At 39.1% G+C, this 21333-nt stretch overlaps 1 long non-coding RNA gene across 1 annotated transcript in view; it reads right to left on the bottom strand.

Moving 5' to 3' along the window:
• Positions 1-822: 822 nt before the first annotated feature.
• Positions 823-21333, bottom strand: part of LOC131276185 (uncharacterized) — a 50864-nt gene continuing 30353 nt past the window's right edge. Inside the window, exon 3 of the long non-coding RNA XR_009183690.2 lies at positions 823-1611. This is a non-coding gene — a long non-coding RNA (uncharacterized lncRNA). The remainder of the gene's footprint in view (positions 1612-21333) is intronic.

Below are 21333 nucleotides of genomic sequence, written 5' to 3'. Positions count from 1 at the left end.
AAGATCCCAGGTCTTTGGTGTTCACTAGTGTAAGCCCTAGCCACATTTGGCTATTAAATTTCAATTAATTAAATTTTTTTTTCTTTCAGAGAAGAAGCTGTAAATGTTTTGTAGCTGCCAGCAACTGTTTCCTGTGGAAACCTGGGGTGCCGGCTTGCACAGATCCTGTTCTTTGGGGCTGCATAGCTCCCTTGCTTTGTGTTATTGGGGGCTTCCTCTTTGTGCCCTGCATGCACCCCTCTCCAGTTTAGGGCTCTCTAGGTGCAGTGGCCATGATCTCCCCCTGGGGGTCCCTGTGCCCCCAGGTCCTGGGGACTCCGTGATAGGGAATGCTGTTATATCTTTCAAATTTTTGCAGTTTCTCTCCATCTTATTTTATGAATCATTTGTATGCAGGCCCATTAGCCCCTTATAGATAAATTTTCATTTTTTAGGATGTTGTGCTTTCATTTATACATTTGTTGAAAATTTGTGAAATTCATTCTACTCTTTTTGAGAAAGTATAAGAACTGCCCTTGTCAAAATAACTAGGAGATACAAGCACAACAGATGATAAGTAAGTTTACTAGGCCTGATACGGAGACTTTCATGCTAAGTCCATATCAGAAACCAAAGCCTAATTAAGTTCCTGTCTCTTGTAAAGGGTCCTTCTCCCTGAACCTGAAATTGGGGCGCAACCAATCATAACTCACCAGCTTCCTTTTTTGTTCTGTAGCCTAGTTCCTCTAAGTCAAGGCTAAGCCAAGTAAGGCACTCTGTAAGACTGTATTTTTTTTAAGATATATTTATTTATTTCTCTCCCTCCCCCCCACCCCAGTTGTCTGCTCTCTGTGTCTATTTGCTGCATCTTTGTCCACTTCTGTCATTGTCAGCAGCAAGGGAATCTGTGTTTCTTTTTGTTGCATCATCTTGTGTCAGTTCTCCATGTGTGTGGCAGCATTCCTGGGCAGGCTGCACTTTCTTTCACGCTGGGCGGCTCTCCTCATGGGGTGCACTCCTTGCGCATGGGGCTTCCCTATGCGGGGGACACCCCTGTGTGGCACGGCACTCCTTGTGCAGATCAACACTGTGTGTGAGCCAGCTCCACATGGGTCAAGGAGGCCTGGGGTTTGAACCATAGACCTCCCATGTGGTAGACAGATGCCCTAACCACTGGGCCAAGTCCACTTCCTGACTGTATTTTCTTTAAGACTACCTTGTTCTGCCTATATGAGCCTTGCTCTTGGGTTGAATGCTGCCTAATTCATGAATCATTTAATAAAGGTGTGAAATCCAAAATGTTAATTACCTGGGTATTTTTTTTTGCACAGGTTCAGTGATGAGAACAGAATCTGAATGCCACTGTTAAGGGCTCTGGAGATAAGACAGAAGAAGGTTCCTGCTGAAACCTTTGAGCATGCTCTCCTCTCCACCATCTCTAAGGTTCATGAGTGAGTTCCTCTTGGATCCGAGCTCCACTCATTTGTGTCTGTGCTCTCCAGTCTCACTAGCTTTCAGTCCAAAGGTCAGTGGGTCAATCTTTTTAATGAGAAAATTTAAGTTTTGATCCTGAGTCTCTAGCCTTATGGTTCAGTCCACAGTTTCATGTTTGCTATGGCTGGTTTCTTTGACCTGTGCACAAGTTAAGAAGCAAAATGATAAAGATGGATCCTCATTCTCTTAAAATTTTAATTCTCTATTCTATGGAACACTGGCATATTATACATATTAAAATATTATGGAGTTGGAAGCTGTACATATCGAACAAATTGGCAATATCTAACAAAGGCAACCTAGAATTTTAATGTTAATTATGAGAAACATTCCAAGTAGACAAAATTATTCATCTCAGAGATGTACTCCCAAATGTGATATCCCAGCCAGTCAAATGAAGATGCCTATTTCAACGGATGCTTAGAGTATGTTAGCAATATTTTTAAAGTTTCATTAAATGATTCTTTGAAAAAGGCAAATGAGAAATTAAAAGCTCATGAGATGTCTATGTTTTCTGTATTTCTGTTTTTTATGTTTGATTAGTAGCTTAAATTGAAAGTATAAACTCTGTAAGTGTGTCTGTCTTTATGTTTGATGCATGATATTTTCCTACATCTGAATATTATTTCCAAATTAACTTATAAAACTCCTGCAAAGAGCTCTATTCAAATTGACTTAGAGATAAGTAAGCATTTACATATAAATTAACACTATAATGTTACAGGGAGCCCCATGTGCAAGAGTGTACCTGCTAAGGAGAGCCACCCAGTGCAAAAGAAAGTGTAGCCTGCCCAGAAATGGCACCACACACATGGAGAGCTGACACAGCAAGATGACTCAACAAAGAGACACAGATTCCCGGTGCTGCTGATAAGGATAGAAGCAGTCACAGAAGAACACACAGCAAATGGACACAGACAGCAGATAACGGGGAAGGAGGGGAGAGAAATAAATAAATCTTAAAAAAAATAAGTACAACCCGGGGATGAGCCTCCCTGGCAACGAGGGACCACTATCAACTACCAACTGATGATGCAACTGGAAAATGACCTTATACGGAAGGTTCAATGCGGATCAGCAGAATATCCATGTCTACATAAAATACCATGACTTTAAAATGCTGTTTGACCTAAAGTAAGGGGGAAATGGAAAGGAGAAATGAGTTTATACGGCTACGAGTTTCTAAAAAAGAGTCTGGAGGCTGGCAGAAGGTTTGCCCTCATGCACAACTGAGCAGAGTCAGAGAGACAGATAAAGCAGATACAACCCCCAGATATTGGTTCCTTTGAGGGCTAAAGAGACCCATGGGAGTTATGGTCATGGCCGATGGGGTTAACTACCAGGGCAGATGGCCCCTCTTTGGAAATGGTGTTTATGTGTGATGAATCTGGACTCAGATGGGATGTCCCTTCATAAGACTTTCATGCTAATGTGCTGGAGGTGCAGTTAATGTTGGGGTTTAAGATATATTTAGGGGATTTGAATCTCTGGACTGACAATGTGATAGCCAGGTCCTGAGCCTCAACAGACTCCAGCACCTACAATCTGATATATTGGACTTACCACACTCAGCTAAGATGGAGTTGAAGAAGGACAACCACCACACCATGGAGCCTAGAGTGATTACAACTGAAAATGGGAGGATTGCATCCAGCATCCAGGTGGAATCTGAGCCTACTCTTGACATAGAGGTGCAATGGACACAACCAATCCAATGTCCACATAGAAGAGGTGGCATTGGATTGGGAAAAGTGGACATAATGGACAAAGGGTATGGGGAAAGGCAGGAAGAGATGAGAGGTGGAGGTGTCTTCGGGACATGGAGCTGCCCTGGATGGTGCTTCAGAGGTAATCACCGGACATTGTAAATCCTCACAGGGCCCACTTGATGGAATAGAGGAGAGTATGGGCCATGATGTGAACCAATGTATATGAGGTGCAGAGGTGCCCAAAGATGTACTTACCAAATCCAATGGATGTGTCATGATGATGGGAACGAGTGTTGTTGGGGGGGGAGAGGGAGGGTGGGGGGGTGGGGTTGAATGGGACCTCACATATATATTTTTAATGTAATATTATTACTAAGTCAATAAAAAATAAAAAAATTAAAAAAAATAAGTACAATATAAGCATATAATTTCATTCTACATGGGTGTGTTCTTCCCAACTCTATGTAACTACTGATCAAATAAACTAGAACTATATCTATTAGAGCTTAAGTTGATTTTATTATTTTTATTAATTTTTGTCTTTATTTTTTGTCTATCATTTTTAAAATATTACATTAAAAAATATGAGGTCCCCATATTCCCCCCATCCCCCTCATCCCACTCCACCCCCATAACAACAATCTCCTCCATCATCACGAGACATTCATTGCATTTGGCAAATACATCTCTGAGCACCGCTGCACCTCATAGTCAATGGTCCACATCATAGCCCACACTCTCCCACAGTCCACCCAGCAGCCATGGGAGGACATACAATGTCCAGTAACTGTCCCTGCAGCACCACCCAGGACAACTCCAAGTCCCAAAAACACCCCCACATCTCATCTCTTCCTCCCACTCCCTACTCCCATCAGCCACCATGGCCACTTTCTCCACACCTATGCCACATTTTCTTCAATTACTAATCACAATAGTTCATGAATAGAATATCAGTAAATCCACTCTAATCCATACTCTATTCCTCCATCCTGTGGACCTTGGAATGGTTGTGTCCACTCCACATTTATATCAAGAGGGGGCTTAGATTCCACATGGATGCTGGATGCAATGCTTCTGCTTTCAGTTGTAGGCACTCTTGGCTCCCTGGCATAGTGGTTGACCTTCTTCACCTCCATGATTATATTGAAAAAAAATTATGTTTTCAAGATTGTTACCTTAAAGAGAGTTTCCAAGATCTTTTTGATCATTTAAATATGTTTGCAAGATATGTTTTGTTAAAGGAAAATAAAGTTTTGTCTTAAATTTTAAAGTAAAAAAACTGGTTGTTGTAGAAAGAAATGGGAATATGTAGGACAATCATGAGTTGATATAGAAAGTTGAAGGTTTGCAGAAAATGGATTTTATTTGTCATGGCACAGGTTGGCTATGATTTTATAGGTTTATAAGATTTTTAAGAGTTTTCCCATCAGACAATATCTTCATACAGTGCTTCATACAAAATCACTTCATACCGTAGTTTTCTGTCTGTTCAGTTAAAGTTTTCTTGCATTATTTGCCTGTTCTTAATAAGAAGTTATAAAAGGTTTTCCTTAACTGAATGTCTTGTTTAGAAGGCAAACTTTCTGTATCACCTGTGCTGTATATTTACTTTATCATCCTTTCTTGTTGTAGAGAATGAGCCTCACTTTTGAAATAATTATTTTTATTTTACAATCGTGCTACCTCCTATCTTTACTTTTACAACCTTTTATTTTGTTTTTTAAGTTTTTACTGAAGATTATCATTCATATGTGAATATCCATAAATAATAAGTGTATAGTGTAAGTTGTGAACTTACAAAACAAACATGAATATCATCATACAGGGCTCCTATATATTACCCCAACAGCAGTACCTTGCACTGTTATGGAACAATGGTTACAAACTATGAAAAAGCATTGTAAACATATTATTACTAAATAGAGCCAATATCTTACATTTGGTGTACTTTTCCCCCAACTCACCCAGTTAATGACACCCTGAATTAGTATTATGTACTTATTATAGTTCATGAGAGAACATTTTCATATTCTGTTAGCCACAGTCCATCTTCTACCACAGGATTCATTGTGTTATACAGTCTCCTGTTTTGTACAATCCACTCAAAGTGTTTACTCAGTGGCTCTCACGTCCATCACAAAGTTGTGCTATCATCACCTCAGTCAACTTTAGAACATTTTCATTACTTGAGAAGGAAAAATCCCCCTTATACCCCCTATTATTGTCCCTTAGAATTGATATAATATCTTTGCCATTGCTACAAATATTACAATATTATTGTTAACTCTACTCTGTTATATGCAGATGGTCTCTTCTTGCACATGGCACTTTTTATAATACTTTTTGCACAGGGAGCCCATTTGCCATCTTTGGCAGCCCTAGGTGGGCTGCTCTTGTGGTTACTGGCAACCTACCCTTAGTTCTTGAAAATAAGCATAGCTCAAACAAAAGGACAGGTGAAATTTTCCATGTGTAATCATCCAGGGGGCATGCCATCCTTGTAGCAGTTCCCCCTCTGTTTATATCCTCTCCTTACTCCTGAGGAGGTTTAGCTTCTGGAGCTGCTTCCTGCTGACTGTGGATGTTGTGACAGTTCCAGTGAAGGAGCAGAATCTTGCCCTAGCTATGTTAAGGTATAGACTGTCAGCATACTGACAACAGAATCGTTCATAGCTCTGGGCTATGATCACTTGCAGTTTAATAGCTTCTAAACTTTTACTCATGAAGTACACCAAGCAGTTAAGAAGGCAGGTTAAGAGCATGATACCAATTATTAGGGGGCATATTATGGGTAAGAACCATGATAATTTAGGCATAGAATTTTTTATGGATTCTCATATCGATTATGCAGGAGGATTGGTAATGTTATGAAACTAAATGGCTTGGGTGTTTAACCCTAGCTTCATTGATGTATTTACCCATGTGCAGCAGGAGATATTGGCTACTGCACATACCCCTCTTTGTTCTGCCTGAAGATGATCTAAGGCCATCTCATTATGCATGACATTTGCTGTGTCTATAGAAACTCAAATTGTTTTGAGAATTGCATCAGTGATATTGACACGTTCTACTGTGGCTGTTAGGTTGCCTCATGATGGGCAAATCTTCCATAGGGAGCTGATAGTCTTATGGTTAACCCTAGCCCGGCTACTTCATATCTAGGGCATGTTTATTTCTGGTATGGCTAGTGGGCTGGTAAATAGAGATACCATGACTCAGATATCCTATTGTATATTGGTTCCTTATCCAAACATTGTTTACACATTCAGACTTGGGGATCAAGCAGTCCTCCTTCTAAGCCTTCAAAAGGCAGTTGAAAATATATCTTTTTGGTGCACACAGGACTTTCTAATTGGTTCTTTATAAAATTTGGATTTTTAAAAAACACTCTGCAGCTGCCTATTTTAATTAGGTCACAGCAGACATTAGATAGGGGACCCAGTTTGTAGGGTAACATGATTCACAAGGCAAGTGGGAGCAAGAATTTTTCTAAGCAGGCCACATCCTTGAGTTTTTATATATTAGCTCCCACCTTGGATTTAAATAAGTATAGGATAGGTAAATAAAGGCTCCAACTTTTTTGTTCCCCTTTTAGATATTGACTGTAGCAGTTTGATATTATTGATGAATTCCAATTCTAGGCATATTAGATGATACTGGATTCATAGTTTTACTTAATTAAGGAATTACATAAACCTCTTGTGCCAGTAGGGCATTGAGTCCCCACCCACCAAAGAATGATATTTAATCAATTACCTAACTTCATATCTTGAGGAAAGAGAAAACTAAACCTAACATTAGTAGGAGGAAGGAAATAATAAAGATCAGAAAGGAGACAAGGGAGATAAAGCACAGAAAAACAACTGAGAGGATCAATGAAACCAAAATTTGGTTCCTTAAAAAGATTAATAAAATTGACAAACTTTTATCCAGACAAACAAAGAGAAATGAGAGAAGATGCAAATAATTATTTAAGGAATGAAAGTGGGAACACTAACACTCATTTGGCAGAAATTAAAAGGATTATAAGAGAATACTATGAACATTCATATGTCAATAAACTAGATAATCGAGAAGACATGAACAAATTCCTAAAACATAAAAATAACCTGCTCTGACTCAAGAAGATATAAAAGATCTTAACAGATCTATAAAAGAAAAGAGATTGAATAATAATCAAAAACGTCCCATCAAGGAAGGGTCAAAGTCCAGATGGCTTCAGGGAGAAGTGTACCAAACATTCAAACAAGAATTAACACCAATCCTTCCCAAACTCTTCCAAAAAACTAAAGTGGTAGGAATTCTTCCTAACTCATTATTCCATAAGGCTACTATTGTTCTTATACCCAAACCAGATAGACACATCAAAAGAAAACAAAGAACAACTTTCTATATGAATATAGAAGCAAAAACTCCCAACAAAACACTGACAAATCAAATCAAGCTACATATATTATAAGGATTATACCCCATGATGAAGGGTGACATCCCCAGAATGCAGTGGTGGGCCAACCTAAGAAAATCACTCACTGTAGTAACACCACATTAAAACAATGGAGGGAACAATCTATGATCACTTCAATAGCACTGAGAAGGCTTCTGATGAAATCTACCATGATTTCATAATAAAATTGCTCAGAAAAATAGGAATGGAAGGTAACAACCACAAGTAAATACAAAAAACTCACAGCTAACATCATAGTCAATGTGAGAAACAATGAAAGTTTGCAATGAAAGAATGAAACCTAAGGTCAGGAACAAGACAAGGATGCCCACTGTTACCACTTCTATTCAAAATTAAAGTGGAAGTTCTAGCCAGGGTTATTAGGCAAAAAAAGAGAAAGGCATTCAAATCAGAAATCAAAAACTACCACTATTCACAGATGGTATGATTGTTCATATTGAAAATCCCAAAAAATCCACAAGAAATCTACTAGAAGAAATAAATTCAGAAAAGTTGCAGGGTATAAGATAAACACTAAAAAAAATCAGTTTTGTTTTTCCATACCAGGAAAAAACACTGTTATATGGGCATTAAACATCAATTGCAGTAGCTGCAACACCTACTCTGCAGTTCATTGGCATCACCCAGGATAGCTAACAAGGAGGTGGGGAAGGACAACCACCATACCAAGGAACAGAGAGAGTCTACAACTGCAAGCAAGAGAGTCCCATCCATCAGCCATAAGGGATTGAAGCCTCCTCTCAATTAGAGGTGGAGTATGTATCCCCATCCCAGAATCCTCAGGATTGGGGAATAAAATATGGATGAGAGTGGACTTACTAATATTCTACTATGAACTTACTGGTATTCCAGCAATGGAAGAAATTATATCATTGATGTGGAGACAGTGGCTGCTGGAGGTGCTGAAGGCACAGAAAGGGGAAAAGAGGCATAATATGGGGGCATTTTTGAAACATGGAATTGTCTTTACTGACACTGCAAAAACAGATACAGGCCACTATATATCCTAAAGAATTGAGTGAGAGTGAGTAGGAAGAATGTAAACTATAATCCATGCTTCCTGGCAATGTTCCAAATGTGTTCATGTTGCAATGAATGCACCACATTAATGAAAGAAGTTGTTAATGTGGGGAAGGGTGGGAGGTGTGTGGAATGGGGCATTTGGGAATCCCTTATACTTTTTGTGTAACATTTTCTGTAACCTAAGTTCATTTGAAAAAATAAAAAAATCTTTAAAACATTCCATTCACTATAGCCTCTAAAAGAACAAAATACCTGATAATGAATTTAAATAAAGAGATGAATGACCTGTACACTGAAAACTGCAAGGCACTTAATTAAATTTGACCTAAATTATGACCTAATTAATTTTAATTAATTAAAGATGATCTAAATAAATGGCGAGACATTGTGTCCTTGTTTCAGATTTAATATTGTTACATATCAGTACTATCTGAAGCAATCTGCAGATTAAATGCAATACCCAAAATGGGGAGAAGGCAATACATTTACATGCTAAATTTGGCTTTGAGACTGGCCACATTTGAGCAACACAGAGGCTCTCAGGAGGTAACTCTTAGGCACCCTGCAGCTCTAGGCCTTGTTCTTATTTCAGGTGCACAGGCTCACAAGCATAGTCATTAGTATCAAGGGCTCATTGTTGGATCTTCCTTCTTTTTTGGTCTTTGCTGTTGCACTTGGGGGGATTGCTGTTCCTTTAGGGACTGTGATAGAGCCCCCCTGGCTAGGAACTCAGCACTCCCTCAGTTGTTTTTAATTGTAACAACTATGAAAATATCCAAACATCTTTATGTACCCTGGATATATGGATATATGCCCTGTAGAACTCCCTGCCAACCATGTCTCCCCCGTCAATAACATCCCATACCAGTGTTCCACCCGACATTGTTGAACCTCTCTGTGATCCAAAACTTCTTCAAAAATGAAGCCTTATATTGCCAGGTTCCATTAGTAGTAAAATGAAATATAGTGATGAGTTTAAAGGTTAGATATAGAATACATATTAATTTAGAAAAATTAAGGTAAAAATAAATTGGGGTACCAAACAATTTTAAAATGCAAAAGCTTTATTTTTGATGTTTTGCCTTCCATCACTGCAATAAGTGTTGCCCTGTATGCAAACTGGCAAGGCAACTTCTTCCGCCAAGGGATTACTACCAAGTACCAGCTGATGATGTAACTAGAAAATGACCTTGAATAAAAGGGTCAACTCAGACCAGCAGAATATCTGTCCACATATAATACCAGGAGTTAAAAATGCTTTTTGACCTTGAATAAAAGGAGGAAAGGAAAGGACAATTGAGTTTATGTGGCTATGAGTCTCCAAAAAGAGCCGGGAGGTCATCAGAGTGGTAGCCCTTATGCACACCTCAGCAGAGTCCCAGAGACAGATAAAGAAGATACAATCCCAGGTACTGGTTTTTCTGAGGGCTACAGGGACCAACAGTTTCTATGGTCATGGCAGATGGAGTTCAGTGCCATGTCAGTTGGCCCTACTTTGGAGTTTGTGTTTCTGTGCAATGGAGCTGGACTCAGATCTGATCTTTGTCCACAGGCCTCCCCTGTTACTTTTACTGGATCTGTAGTTGGTGCTTGGGTTTAGTGTATAGCCTGGGGACCTGAATCTCTGGACTGACCATGTGATAGCCAGGCCCTGAGCCTCAACAGACTTGCAACTTCTACACTCTGGTTTATTGGACTTACCCCACTCAGCTAACATGGAGGTGAAGAAGGTCAACCACCACACCAGGGAGCCAAGAGTGCCTACAATTGAAAGCAGAATTGCATCCAGCATCCATGTGGAATCTAGGCCCCCTCTTGATATAGATGTGGACTGGGCACAACCATTCTAAGGTCCACAGGATGGAGGAATAGAGTATGGATTAGAGTGGACTTACTGATTCATGAACGATTGTGATTAGTAATTGAAGAAAATGTGACATTGGTGTGGAGAAAGTGGTCATGATGGCTGCTGGGGGCAGGGAGTGGGAGGAAGAGATGTGATGTGGGGGCATTTTCAGGGGTTGGGGTTGTCCTGGGTGGTGCTGCAGGGACAGTTACCAGTCATTGTATGTCCTCCCATGGCCCACTGGGTGGACTGTGGGAGAGTGTAGGCTATGGTGTGGGCTATTGACCATGAGGTGCAATGGTGCTCAGAGATGTAGTCACCAAGTGCAATGAATGTCTCATGATGATGGAGGAGGTTGTTATGGGGGGAAAAGTGGGGTGAGGGGGATGGGGGTTTATAGGGACCTTGTATTTTTTTAATGTAACATTAAAAAAATGTAAAAAGACCAAAAAAAAAAAAAAAAGAAAAAAATAATAAATGCAATACCTACCAAAACCTCTGCAACCTTTTTTTAGGAATGGAAAAAGGTGATCCTCAAATTCATATGGAATAGCAAGGCACCAACTAGCCAAAACAATCTTTCAGAAATCTGACTATATAATAAACACACACAATCAAGATATCATCCCAAATTATACAACATAACATAAAAAGAACTGGAAAAATCTCATCTATTCTCCAGGGGGAAAAGTCAGCCAATACAGTCCCAAATAAACCAGAAAAGAAATTAGGTGTCAAAGCAGACTCTGCTCAATAGGAAAGGTAAATCCTCTTGGAATGAAAGAAAAAATAGTTCTCAGCAAAGAAACATAAACAACAACAAAAATGTAAAAGGAAACTTTAGACCTATATATAAAATATCCAAAATTCAAGGACAACTAACAAGATGTGGCAAAGTAAGGAGCTCCTAGAGTCAGCTCCTGCTACAGGGCAGTTAGTAATCACAAGGTGCTATCTAAAGCATCCGTTTGGGTGCTCCAGGAAGCCAGAAGAGCATCCTGTAACATCCTTGAAAGAATGGAAGGAAGGAGACTGCCCATCTGCAGAGAAGATTCAGAAGTAGAGCACCCCATGCCCTGGAAGCTGGTGCCCATCATCCAATGGAGGCACAAGCCACCTTGGGAGCTATTCTGCAGCAGGAATAGGAAGCTCCACTTCCCAAAAATGGGGAAGGAAAAGGTAGTTGGGCACTAACTTCAGCTACTGATGAGTAAATTGAGAGGGCAACAGTATATAATCCTAAGAACAGCTAAAGTTTGAACCTGACCAAGTCAGAAAGAGGCTGGGAGTTGCCATCTTAACTCCATGCCAGGCACAAGGGGAAGTAGGACAGAATAAAAATCCCAGTGCTGCTAGGGACCAGTACCTTTCCATCCAGATCAGATTGCAGCTCTAGCATAGGACCCAGCCTCACCTCCAGCAGGGAGGAAGCTGAGGGACCTGAATTAGCCTCTTTGGGAAATCACCAGCCAAGTTGAGATGCCAGTGAATATCCTACTATAGCAGCACAAGCTTCCCCAAGAGCTATCCTCTAGCTAGAAATGGAAGCTCCTTTTTCACAAAAACAGGGGAGGAAGAGAGTTGGCCACTGATTTCAGCTACTGATTAATAAATTCAGTTTGCTAGAGTCTAACCCTAAGAACAGCTAAAGGATGAACCTGTCCAAGTCAGAAAGAGGTTGGTGGCTACCATTTTAACTCCACCCCCAGCAGAAGGGGAAGCCAAGTTGACCAAAAATCATGATGAACATAGGGACCAGTTTCTTTCACCCAGATCAGCCTGCAGTCCTATCCTAGACTTCAGCCCCACCTCTGGCAGGGAGGAACCTAGTGGGCCCTGCACCAGCCTATCCAGGTAACTGCAGGAACCTTTAGCTGACATGGACTGAATAATCGGAAGTCTACCAGGACAACTGCAGTCATCTTGGACCTGCAATGTGTAGATAGCTGCCCACACCTGCAGCTCTATCCCTGCCCCAGGCAGGGATGAAAGGGGCATGAAGCTTCACCAGTCTCACTGGGCAGCCAGTCTAGGCCTGCATGACTTGAATTATTCCACACAGCTGTGATTCTGTCCCTACCCCTGGCAAAGGAGAAAGTTGAGAGAAGCTTCATAGGTCCCTGGGTAATGAGGGCAGCTTAAGCCTCCACAGCTTAGAGTGCCAACTACATCCTTGGCTCCTACTGCACAACCAGCAAAGGAGAAAGGGCAGAAAGCCATAAACTAAAGACAAAAAACTACACCCAGAATAAATACTCTACTAAACCAGATGCCAAGACAACAAAAAACTATAATCCACACCAAGGAACAGGAAGATATGGTCCAGTTAAAGGAACAAGATAATGTTCCAAGTAACAGAATGGACTTGAGACAACTAATCATAGAAGTTCAAACAAATCTCCTTAATAAAATCAATGAGATGGCTAAAGAGATTAAGGATATTAAGAAGACACTGGAGGAGCACAAAGAACTTGAAAGCATACATAGCAAATTAGCAGATCTCAGAATGAAAGGTGCAATAAATGAAATTTAAAAATATTGAAATCATATTAAGCAGATTTGAGAAGGCAGCAAAAAGGATTGGTAAGCTGAAAGAAATGGCCTCTGAAAGTGAACATACAAAAGAACAAATGAGGACTGGAAAAAATTGAACAAGGAAACAGGGAAATAAATGACAGCAAAAGATGTACAAACATACATGTCATGGGTGACCCAGAGAATAAGAAAAGGGAAAAGGGGCAGAAGGAATATTTGAAGAAACAATGGTAGAAAATTTCCCAACCCTATTGAAGGACATAGATATCCATGTCCAAGAAGCACAATGTACTCCCATCCAAAAAAATCCAAATCAACCAACTCTGAGACACATACTAACCAGAATATCTGATGCCAAAGACAAAGAGAACTCTGAGACCAACAAGAGAAAAGCAAAGCATGACATAAGGGATACCCAATAAGATTAAGTGCTGATTTCTCTTCAGAAACCAGGGAGGCAATAAAACAGTGGCCTGATATATTTAAGATGCTACAAGAGAAAAACTTCCAGCTAAGGATCTTATATCCAGCAAGACTGTCTTTCAAAACTGAGGGTGAGATTAGAATATTCACAGATAAACAGAAACTGAGAGAATTTCTAACCAAGAGGCAAGACATACAAAGGTTATGCTAGACCCTGACAAGAAAAGACAGGAGAGAGAGAGCTGGAAGAGAGTCTAGAAATGAAGATTATATCAATAAAATTAAAAGAGGAAAAGAAGGGTGAAAATAAAATAATGGCAGATAAAACTCAAAAAGTCAAGAAAAAAACTTAACCAATGATGTAAGGCAGTTGTATTCATAAAACTGCAACTCAATGTTTAAAAAAATCAAAAAAGTTCTAAATAACTGGAAGAATATTCCATGCTCATGAATTGGAAGACTAAATATCATTAAGATGTCAATTCTACTCAAATTGATATACAGATTCAATATAAGCCTGATGAAAATTCCACCAGAATTTTTTAAAATTGAAAACACAATTATCAAACATATTTGGAAGGGTAAGGGATCCTGAATAGCCAGAAACATCTTTAAAAGGAAAAGTGAACTCTCACCTCCAGACTTTAAATCATATTTCCTGGCTATAGTGGTTTAAAAAAAGCATGGTACTGCCATAAAGACAGACACATAGACCAATGGAATCAATTTGATGGTCCAGAAACAGACCCTCACATGTATGGTCAAGCCATTTTTGACTAGCCTGTCAATCCCACACAGCTTAGGTAGGATAGTCCATTCAACAAATGGTGCTGAAAGAACTTGATATCCATAGCCAAAAGAAGGAGATAGGACCCCTATCTCACACCTTATCCAAAAAATAACTCAAAATGGACCAAAAACCTAAAAATAAAAGCAAGAACCATAAAACTTCTAGAAAAAATGGTAGGAAAGTGTCTTCAAGACGTGGTGGTACATGGTGGATTCTTAAAGGAGATAAGAGGAGGACTGAGATGGATTACTAATGGTTAATGCACATAAGTTTTAATTAGCTTTGCTGTGAAAGTGTGGAAATGTATAGAGTGGATGGTAACACATAGTGAGTAAAAGTTAGTTTATAAATGGGGATGTGGCTGAAAATGGTAATCTAGATATGAAATGCCAATTGACAGAATGCTAAAGAATAATCTAGGAACTGAAAAGGACAGTAAACCAAGAAGTAGATGAGAATTGTGTTTAATGGTACAGATGCAAGAGTGTCCTTTGTTAACTAAAGCAAATGTATATCACTACTGTAAGGTGGTGGGAATGTGGAGAAGTATGGGAAAAATACAACTGGAGTGACCTATGAACTCTGGTTAGCAGTAATAATATAATATTTTTGCATCTATGCCAAAGATGTACTGTGTTGAGAATGGGGCAGTATGGAAAATGTGTACCAAATGTACACTATGGTCATGGTAACAATCAGATGATATTATCTTATCTGTAACAAATGTTCAGATAGAGGGGTGTTGTTTGGGACTTCTGTACATGTGCATGATTGTTTTATAAGTTTACAACTTCTGCCATAAAAATATACTTAAAAAATAATAATAGGGTAGGTTGGGGGGAAAATACACCAAATGTAAGATAAGGACAATAAGATTTTGACAAAAATCTTTCATAATTTGTAAGAAACATCTCACAAAAATGCAAGGTGTCGGTGGAGGGTTGATGTATGGGACCCCTGAATCATGTTACACATGTTTGCTTTCTAACTTCACAATTTTTATCATACTTATTATTTATGAATGATCATATATAAATGATATAAAGATAATAATAGGGTGGGTTGGGGGAAAATACTTTGGTTAGTAGTAATATTGTGACAATGCTCTTTAATCATTAGTTTAAAATGTTTAACAATTCAAGGTATTGGTGATAGGGTGAGGTATGAGAGTCCTGTATGATGTTATATATATTTGTTTCATAAATTCACAACTATTATTATACACTTAATGTTTATATATGCTTATGTATGAGTGGTATACTTTAATAATTTTTTTTTTTAATTTAAAAAGCATGGGACCCACTGAGTCCATCACTCTCCTTTCTGGGGAACAGGATTGGAAGGAGACTATCTGGAGAGTCAGGCAAGCTAAAATTAGATTCAATTATAAAACAAAGTTGAAAAATTAGGTATTTTTTTAATCACCATTTTACAGATGAGGAATAGGTACAAAGATCTCAAAGTACTTTTCCTGAAGTGACCCACCAAGTACATGTCAGGATCTAAGTACAGGGAAGTCTGACTTAAGGTAAACCACTGTGGAAATGACTTCACAAGAGTCACAATTCCATCCAAGTTGGGCCACCCTCAAAGCCCACGGTGAGCCTCAACTACATTCAAGGGCTGAAATATGATGGTCTGAAACCACCTACCCAACAAGGAGGGTCATCATAGAGATGGTGGAAAGAGCCACCGTCTCCACTCTTTACACTCTATTAAATAAAGTGAGTGCATGGTGACTGTTTAGGTGAACCTGTGCTAGGCACAGGGCAGGTAGAGATGAATGTAAACCTTATGGGAGTGATTTACAATCCAGTGAGAAAGAGATAAAGAATCGGCAAATACAACTTGAAGAAGAGGGGTCAATGGTAGGATAATAGAGCAGGTAAGAAAGATGCTGTGAGTGGATGAGTTCAACCTGCTGCCCACATACGATGTCCCAGGTTTGGTTCCTGGTGCTAAAAACAAACAAGCAAACAAATGAATAAACCAACTCAAGGGAGCCTATGTGGCTCAGTGGTTCAGTGCCAGCTTCCCACATACAAGGTCCCAGGTTCAGGTTCAATGCCCAGTCCTGGTACCTCAAAAAAAAAAGGTTACCTAAGTCAGAGAAGACAAGACTGGAGCTGGGGATCAAAGGAGGAGGAGGAAGCAGGCAAGTGGCGAGGGGCTATTTCCACATCAAGGATATAGCCAGTGACAAGTGGAGAAGGAAGACAGAGCTTGATCACTCAATTACCTCCAAGGGAGTTGGGCATGACAAAAAAAAAAAAACAAACATTAAAAATGTGCAAAGTATTTAAATAGACATTTCTACAAAGAAGATATACAAATGGTAAATAAGCATATGAAAAGATGCTCAAGTCCATTAGCCATTAGGGAAAGGCACATCAAAGCATGATGAGCTATCCTTCACACCCACTCAAAAGGCTATTATTTTTTAAATTGGAAAATAGCAAGTGCTGGTAAGGATGCATATAAATAGGAAACCTTGTACACTGTTGGTAGGAATATAAAATAGTGCATTGGCTGTGGAAAACAGCTTGGCAGTAACTCAAAAATTTAAACTAAAATTACCAAATGAACTGGCAATCCCACTTCTCATATATATCCAAAAGAATTGAAAGCAAGGATTCAGACAGGTATTTGTAAGTCAATGTTCAGAGCACAATAAAGAAAAGGTAGAAGCCAAATAACTACCAGCAGATGAATGGATAAACAAAATGTGGTGAATACATACAATGGAATATTATTCAGCTCTAAGAAAGAATGAAGTCCTGATGGATTCGTCAACATGGATGAACCATCAGGACATTACATTTGGTAAAATAAGCCAGACACAAAAAGACAAATATTGTATGATCTCACTGATATGAACTTAGGACAAGAACCGAACTCACAGATTTAGAATCTAGAATATAAGTTATCAAGGGATACAATGGGTTAGAGAATGGAAAACTGATACTTAAATTGTGCAGAATCTCTATTTAGGTTGATTATAAATATTTGGGAATGGATAGTGGTGATGGCAGGACCTTACTGTGAATTATATGTTTGTGAATGCGGTTGAGAGAATTTAAGGTCATGTACGTTACTAGAAGGAAAGCTAGAAGCCTAAAGATGGGATTGTTTAACTAAGTGAATCTGTTATGGATGATGGACTGAGGTGAACAAATATAAGATTGCTCTTTCACAAATTATAACAAATGGATGACACTATTACACATTGTTAATAATAGGAAGGTAGATGGAAAAAATACACCTAATGTAAACTAAGGATTATAGTTATCAGTAATATCTTATATTCTTTCAGCAATCCCCACAAAGCTGACACACTAATGCAAAGAGTCAACAATAGAGGGATACATGGGAACATTGTATTTTTTACATGAATTTTCTGTAAACATACAACTTCCCTCATTTAAAAAAACTGTAGTAATTTAAGAAAGCATTATGCTAAGTGAAAGAAACTAGATGCAAAGTACCATATATTCTATGATTTCATTAATATAAAATGGAAAGATAAATTTATAGAGATGAAATTTATAGTCGTTATTTAGGGCTGGGGAATGACAGAGGGATTGAGAGGTGACTTCTAAGGAGTATAGGGCTTTCCTTCTAGGAGTAATCAAAATGTCCTGAACTTGATCATGGTGAGGAATGCACACATCTGTAATTATACTAAAGTACACTTAGGATAGCTTATATGGTATGTAACTATATCTCAATAAAACTGCTTTTAAAACTTGGAGCACACATTGTGGAGGTTCTTGTAGTCCAGTGTAATAGCCTTGCATTTTACTGTAAGCTGGGAAGGCATGGGGGTTTCAGTAAAGAAAAACAAGGGCCAAGACTCGCCTGAGGTCTTAACAGGATTGTTCTGGCTGCTAGGTAAGAATGGACCACAGTGGCAAGCAGGTCAAAGGCAGACCAGTTAGGGAGCTACCACAGTAGTCCAGGCAAGTGATATGGTGGATTAGACAGAGCAGCAGCAGTTAGGGAAACCAGGTGGTTGGGTTCCACACTTATTTAAAGTAGCTGTTGCTGGATTACTGTGGTGTAAGAAAGAGACACAATCCCAACTCCAAAAGACAGAGGAATGAACAAACAGGAGGAATGCACCTATGGATTAAATAGACTATTATTATTCTAATAATGGAAGAACATAGCATTGATATAAAGACAGTGGACATGAAGTTCTGAGGGGAGGGAGAGGGAAGAATAGGCATTACATGGGGCATTTTTCAAACACTGGAATAATTTTGCATGATACTACAATAACAGATACATGTCATTATACATTTTCTCAAAATGTATAAAAATGTGCTGTGCAAAGTGTGAAACAATGCAAACTATAGACCATGCTTAACAGCAATGATTCAATATGTGCTCATCCCATGAAACAAATGGACCACACTAATGAAGGATAATGTTCATGAGGAAAAGTGTGTTAGGGGGAGGGAGAAGGGTATATGGGAACCCCCTATATTTTTGATGGAACATCTATGGCTACTAAAGCTTCTTTAAAAATAATGAAAATAAAATTTTTTAAAATTGTGACATTGAAGCAGAAGTATCAATGGAGTTGTGATGTTAGGCAAGAGAAAGACTGGGGTATCATCAAAACTAGTTGATATTTGAAAACATGGAAACAGATTTTGAAGAGAGAGTGCATTGAATGAGATCCATAAAAAATAAAAATGATACACGGCTCTTCACCAAATTTTAAAACTACAGATCTGAAAAAAAGAAACTATAAAGGGAAACTACAGACAGAGAATAATATTTGCAAACTTAACTATGACAAAGAAAGAACACATACCTAGACTATCTGAAACTGCTATCTGGAACAGCTATCTACAATATTGGGAGTGGATGTGGCTCAAACAGTTGAGCGCCTGCTTCCCACAAGAGGTTCTGGGTTCAGATCCAAGTACTTGCTAAAATAAACAAAAACAAAAAACAAGCAAACAAAAAAATTTCAGGGGAGCCCATGTGGCTTGGAGGTAGAGGGGTGGCTTCCCACTAACGAGGTGCTGGGTTCAACCCCTGGGCCAAATACCAAAAAAAAAAAAAAAAAAAAACCGACAAAAACACAGATATCTAGAATAAATCAAAAGAATTTCCAAAATTCTCAAAATTCAACCATGAAAAAACAATCCTGGGAAGCAGCTGTGGCTCAATCACTTGGGCTCCTCTCTACCATATGGGAGGCCCTGGGTTCTCATCCCAGGGCCTCCTTGTGAAGGCAGGCTCACCCACAGGCTGAGGATCGCTGCCCAGCCAACAGGCACTGTGGAGAGCCAACTCAGCCAGGTCATGCAACAAAGGAGGGAGACAAGCAAAAAAACCCACAGAAGAGTGTGCAGAGAATGGACAAAGCAAGCAAGCTGCAAGGGTGGAGGGGAAATTTAAAAATTAAAAAAAAAACCAATCCAATTAGAAAATGGGCACTGTATATGTGCAAACATTTCACCGTAGTAGATGAATCGATGGGAAATAAGTACAGGAAGAGATGGTGGATATAATTAGCCATTAGGGAAATGCAAACTATACCATTATGATATGTAACTACACACAATTAAAACAACTAAAACATAAGGTGACAATACCAAATGCTGGTGAGAATAAAGAAAAACTGAATTACATTGCATAAGGGAATATAAAATGGTACAGTCACTCTGAAAACTAGTTAGCAGTTTCTTATAAAACTAAACATAGGGAAACGGACTTGGCCCAGTGGTTAGGGCGTCCGTCTACCACATGGGAAGTCCGCGGTTCAAACCCCGGGCCTCCTTGACCCGTGTGGAGCTGGCCCATGTGCAGTGCTGATGTGTGCAAGGAGTGCCACCCCAAGCAGGGGTGTCCCCCGCATAGGGGAGCCCCATGCGCAAGGAGTGCACCCGTAAGGAGAGCCGCCCAGTGCGAAAGAAAGTGCAGCCTGCCCAGGAATGGCGCCGCCCACACTTCCCATGCCGCTGACGACAACAGAAGCGGACAAAGAAACAAGACGCAGCAAATAGACACAGAGAACAGACAACCGGGGGCAGGGGGAATTAAATAAAAAAATAAAATAAATCTTTAAAAAAAAAAACTAAACATAAACTTACCATAGAGCCCAGCAAGTGCACTTCTGCACATTAATCACATAGAAATCAAAACATATGCCCAAACTAAAGCCTTAGTTTGTTGTTTGAAACGATCTAATCAAATGGATAAATTTCTAGCTAGGCTAACCAAACATAAAATAGAGAAGATAAAAATTACCAATACCAGGAATGGAAGAGGGGTCATCACTACTGCTTCCACAGACATTAAAAGGATAATCAAACAAGACTATGAACATCCTTAGGTCCAATAATTTTATAACTTAGATGTAATGACTCAAAAGTTCTTGAGAGATGCAAATTATCAAAACTCACACAAGAATAGATCATCAGAATAGCCCTATAGCCATTAAAATTTTGAATCAATAATTAATAACATTCCAAAAAAACAAAGGATCTGGTTCAGACAGTTCAAAAGCAAATTCTACCAAACATTTAAGGAAAAATGAATCCAATTCCCCACAATCTCTTTCAGAAACAATGCAAAGAGAACATTTCCTAACTCATGAGATGAGGCCAACATTACCCCAATGGCAAAACCAGAAAAAGATATTAAAAGAATGGAAAAGCACATACCAATATTTCTCATGAATATAAAAACAAAATTTTGTCCCATTGCCTAGGATTGTCCAGCTGACTAGGGGTCTCCTAGAAGGAAAATTCACATAACAGGACATATTACAAATGCCTATAATGATCCCTTCCCAGAATCTTATTACTGTGTATTTTGTAGGAAAAACACTCATTTTAATAAAAATCAAATGTTGAAAAAGGTACACAATGAAAGGTAAGCCTCCCTCTCATCCAGCCCATTCCCTCTATTCTACCTCTGCCCAGACACCCACTTTCACACCCAATTTCACACACCTCCTTGCTGGATAGGCTATCCAGACACAAGTATAAATGCCTGTGTCTCATTGCACACCCTATGTTTTACAAGTTTTTTTAACTTAAATCATTCA

This window comes from Dasypus novemcinctus, chromosome 26 (assembly GCF_030445035.2).
Source record: "Dasypus novemcinctus isolate mDasNov1 chromosome 26, mDasNov1.1.hap2, whole genome shotgun sequence".
Classification (NCBI taxonomy): Eukaryota; Metazoa; Chordata; class Mammalia; order Cingulata; family Dasypodidae; genus Dasypus; species Dasypus novemcinctus.
Note: the sequence above shows the minus strand (reverse complement) of the source record. Positions and strands in the feature narration are given on the sequence as shown.